General features: G+C 57.0%; 1 non-coding gene across 1 annotated transcript in view; it reads left to right on the top strand.

Annotated features, from left to right (window-relative positions):
- The first annotated feature begins 4,822 nt into the window (after positions 1 to 4,822).
- LOC124752375 overlaps positions 4,823 to 5,000 on the top strand; it is a 1,909-nt gene continuing 1,731 nt past the window's right edge. Inside the window, exon 1 of the ribosomal RNA XR_007012119.1 lies at positions 4,823 to 5,000. This exon is cut by the window's right edge and continues 1,731 nt beyond it. This is a non-coding gene — a ribosomal RNA (small subunit ribosomal RNA).

Here is a 5,000-nt window from a genome sequence, read left to right as displayed (position 1 = left end):
ACGCACTCGGCCGAGCGGCCGGTGGTGCGAAGCTACCATCCGTGGGATTAAGCCTGAACGCCTCTAAGGCCGAATCCCGTCTAGCCATTGTGGCAACGATATCGCTAAGGAGTCCCGAGGGTCGAAAGGCTCGAAAATACGTGACTTTACTAGGCGCGGTCGACCCACGTGGCGCCGCGCCGTACGGGCCCTACTTGTTTGCCGGACGGGGCACTCGGGCGGCGCTGTCTGGGATCTGTTCCCGGCGCCGCCCTGCCCCTACCGGTCGACCATGGGTGTCTATATTTCGATGTCGGGACTCGGAATCGTCTGTAGACGACTTAGGTACCGGGCGGGGTGTTGTACTCGGTAGAGCAGTTGCCACGCTGCGATCTGTTGAGACTCAGCCCTAGCTTGGGGGATTCGTCTTGTCGCGAGACGAGACCCCCAGGGGCTGGTCGCCAGCAGGGGTACGCGTGGGCCCCCCTTGCTTTCAGTTTCCGCACGTCGCATCTCTGGGCGTATCGGTCTGGGCGGGCGCGCCGCACCCAGGGCGCTGCAGTGGGTGCGGCGGACTGGGGCGTATCGGTTGGCGTGGGCGCTGCGATGGGTGCCGCCGCCGTGCGCGCGGGGAGGCGGCGCCGGCCGGCCGGGCGCCGTGTGTACCGCCGCGCTATAGCGTATCGCTTTGGCGGCCGGCGCCGGGTGCCGCGGTGGGTGCCGGACGGTCGATGTCGGCCCACCGGCCGGGGCGTCGCGTGGAGGCGGCGGCGTCGGGTGGGTGCCGTGCGGTGGTCGCGGTGCCCGGCGGGGTCTGGTACGTTGTCGCCGTCCCGTGGTACCACGGCGTCCACCGCCGCCGTCCGGTGAACGCCAGTACCCCTAACCGATGGATGTGAAATAAAATATAATAACACATGATGCTCCGCAAGAAAATAGACTTGGGATAGGGTGTGTCGTTGGCAAGTCCCCGGGGCGGTTAGTGTGTGTGGTGATAAGTCTGTAGGGGCGGGGGGGGGGGGGCGAGGTATTAGGAAATAGATAGATAGATAGTGGTGCCGTGGGTGTCGACAGTAGACATAGCACACTGCCACCTACAGGGATCCGACGGAACTACGCCACCCATGCCGGCAAAACAGTATCGCCATCTATGAAAATAGGGCGACACCACATGCAATACCGCCATCTATGCGCATCTGACAACACTACGTCCGCACCACAAAACATACCGCCATCTGTAGGTCTCCCGCAACATGACCTCCTGCAACGACGCTACCGCCATCTATGAGACGCCAAGCCGACTAAGACAGCGATGGCGCCACAGTGGCCGCCTTTCGACGCCACCCACAAAGGCTGCAGCCTCTGTCGACCATAGCACCCAATCTCCAGTGGCTCTGCCGCACGAAGCCGTGGACCGGCAATGACGCCACCCGCACCCGTTCGTGCACCACCCCAACCGCCAAACTCGCACCTCCAGCGGATGAACGGCGGACGTTTCCCGCACTCGTAAAGTGCAATCCACCCCTATAACTTGCGTTTCATGAAGAGTTATTTCCAATATGCGACATTCCCGCTGTCCGTATACATGAGCCGCGACCTGTACCACTTACGAGCGAGAGACGCGATCGCGTTGCTCACTGTACGGCGTCCGATACCGAGCCATCAGCATGTCGGTCCCCATGCGCGTTGCACTCGCACTCGCAGTCGCAAAAACGTGGGGCAAATATATTACGCGGAAGAGTTATAACAGACCGAGCCCCACTGCATGGGGGGAGTCTTTGTCACTAATGTACACAGATGGAACATTTTGGACTGGAACCAGATTACCCGTACACACGGCGCTGATTAGTAATCAATGCAGAGCCATCAAACTACAGCAAATATACACAACTGTCCGTATACATGCTGAAAGAGTCTGCCCAAAATGGGAACCACACGTCAGCCAGACACTCTGATCACGCACCACTCTCTGCTTCTAACAGGCGCACATACAATATGTAAGCACCAGCATGGAACAACATCCAGTGCATCTTCTCCGCCACATTACACAATCCACACTATCACAACCAGACCAGGAGGTCCGTGCGGAAAATACAATATCCCAGCCTTTCGACATCCACCATTGCGCAGACCAGGCACCAACACCCACACATGTCCTATACAACGGTGCACCCAACATCACAATAGTACCTCCTGTCACAGCGCACAAACAATGACATGAGTCAAAGACACAGGTCTCACACAAGCATAGAATTGGAGCGCCGCCTCTAATAAGCCAAAGGTGCATCCTGACGTGACAAATCTGATCATGTCACAAGCATTCACTTACTATAATCACTATCAACGAACCTGCCGCCCCCGCCCCCCCCCCCCCCTACACCTTTCCGTACAACAACGTGTAACCTAACCTAACCTAACCTAACCTATGTTGTACCTTAACCTAACCTATGTTGTACCTTAACCTAACCTATGTTGTACCTTAACCTAACCTATGTTGTACCTTAACCTAACCTATGTTGTACCTTAACCTAACCTATGTTGTACCTTAACCTAACCTATGTTGTACCTTAACCTAACCCATGTTGTACCTTAACCTAACCCATGTTGTACCTTAACCTAACCCATGTTGTACCTTAACCTAACCCATGTTGTACCTTAACCTAACCCATGTTGTACCTCAACCTAACCCATGTTGTGCCTCAACCTAACCCATGTTGTGCCTCAACCTAACCCATGTTGTGCCTCAACCTAACCCATGTTGTGCCTCAACCTAACCCATGTTGTGCCTTAACCTAACCCATGTTGTGCCTCAACCTAACCCATGTTGTGCCTTAACCTAACCCATGTTGTGCCTTAACCTAACCCATGTTGTGCCTTAACCTAACCCATGTTGTGCCTTAACCTAACCCATGTTGTGCCTTAACCTAACCCATGTTGTGCCTTAACCTAACCCATGTTGTGCCTTAACCTAACCCATGTTGTGCCTTAACCTAACCCATGTTGTGCCTTAACCTAACCCATGTTGTCGCCTTAACGTAACCCACGTTGTCGCCTAAACCTGCTCTGTAATTGTTATACGACTCGTTCAATTACTGTAGTGTTGCCCACCCGCAACCCTCGCAATATAGTTCGCTACTCGCACTGCCCGCACCCCTGTGTATCGCTTCATGTTAAACACCTTGCAAGTCTTGCTCACTTTCCACATGCTCCTGCTGTACACTGTAATGTGGATGGCAGCAGGACGTACATGCCGCCCCTCCCCACGTCCCCACCTTGCCCCCTGCCTTCGCAAGCTGGTTGGTGAGAAGTTTGCATGTTCAATGCCCTTCGCATGCGACGTACTCAGGCTACGTTGTGGTGCGGCCTGTGTCAACTGTCCGCTGATGTCGTACGCGTGAACCACAATCTGTACTGCACATTCGTCCTTATGTACTGAATGATACATCGTGGCACATGTGTGACCGCACAACGACTGCGCCCAAAAACGGCGGACCATACAGTGCAAATATTGTGCACGCAGCTACGTGTCGTCTCCCTATGAGAGCTGGATTGCAGTGTGGTACGCCATAGAGACGTGTGGGAGGAACGGACGCCGTGGATGGCGATCAGCATGAGCTGTCTGTTGATGTATTCGGACCTAGTCGTCTCTCCTCACACACCGTGATGGCATGGTGCACCGCGTTCCATATCTGCGACATGCTACAGAGGCCGGTTGACAGTCGTTCGAGCAATGGACATCGCATACGTACGGGGGCCACCTTCCACGTATTGTCTAGGCGTGCACATTTTGTTGCGTGTATGTGGGCAGACGTAGTGTGGCGTGACACCTGACACAGGCATGCAATAATCGTTGAAGTTGCAAATGGCGATGGACGCCTGCGTTTTCTGGTGAAGTTACGCAAATGAACAAATGGTAACCTGTTGTGGTGCGGTTGTTCTCGCTAGGGGTGAATCGGTGATGGCGACGATAGGTTGAGGTACTAACCGGTTGTTCCAGCGATACCCACCATGCCGACGAAACTGAACGGAATCTGGGTGTGAAGCGATACGCGGCGGTGGCTGGGTGGGACCGTCCCCGGCCGGTGAGGGGGCGCCTCCCGGCGTGCTGGCCGCGCGGTGCGTGGGCGCACGCGCTACAGCCGGCTGGTGGGGGCGGCCAGTGGCAGGCGCGCCGGCCGACGGACGCGGCAGGCGTCGCAGCTGCGCGCCGGCGCACCCTGCGCGCGGCGCCGTGCGGCCAAAGTAGGTCCTCGCGGGCCCGGTGCGAAGCGCGGTGGACATCTTCAGTGTGCTGGTCCGATTGAGGACTGTGTGCGTTGAGGATGCGCCGCCGCCCGGCGCTCGGCGCCGCGACGCCGTCTGCTGCTCGGTCGCCCCAGCGGTTCTCGCTGGTGGTTTGTATCGCAGCTGTGCGGATGTGTTGGCGCGTGCGCTGTGCTGGGAGAGTTCGCTTCGGCACCCAAGTGGGGCTTTTGTCCTTCTGTGGCGCTGGCGTTGGAGCTGCCGGTCACCGTAGGTGGCGCGTGTTGTCTCCCGCCGGCAATGCCACGACAGCACGCTCCCGGGCCTCTGTCGGCAGCGGCAAGCTCAGTTGGGAGCACGGGTGGTCGCACCGAAAGCGTCTACTCGCCTAACTCCGGGCGATTGCGCCTCTCTCGAACCCGACCAAGTACTTGGGACGGCGCTGCGCGCCGCCGGGACCTGAGAGGGTTTCGAGGTGTATTGTGCAGGGGAGCTCAGCCTCCTCCTGTTTGCAGAATGATTGAGCGGACGCTTGCGTGTTCGCGCGGGCCCCCGGGACACACTCCCGGGCGGCCGGCTGCTCAGCTCTAGTTGACGCAGCTCCCTGGTTGATCCTGCCAGTAGTCATATGCTTGTCTCAAAGATTAAGCCATGCATGTCTCAGTACAAGCCGCATTAAGGTGAAACCGCGAATGGCTCATTAAATCAGTTATGGTTCCTTAGATCGTACCCACGTTACTTGGATAACTGTGGTAATTCTAGAGCTAATACATGCAAAC

This window comes from Schistocerca piceifrons, unplaced genomic scaffold (assembly GCF_021461385.2).
Source record: "Schistocerca piceifrons isolate TAMUIC-IGC-003096 unplaced genomic scaffold, iqSchPice1.1 HiC_scaffold_46, whole genome shotgun sequence".
Lineage (NCBI taxonomy): Eukaryota > Metazoa > Arthropoda > Insecta > Orthoptera > Acrididae > Schistocerca > Schistocerca piceifrons.
Note: the sequence above shows the minus strand (reverse complement) of the source record. Positions and strands in the feature narration are given on the sequence as shown.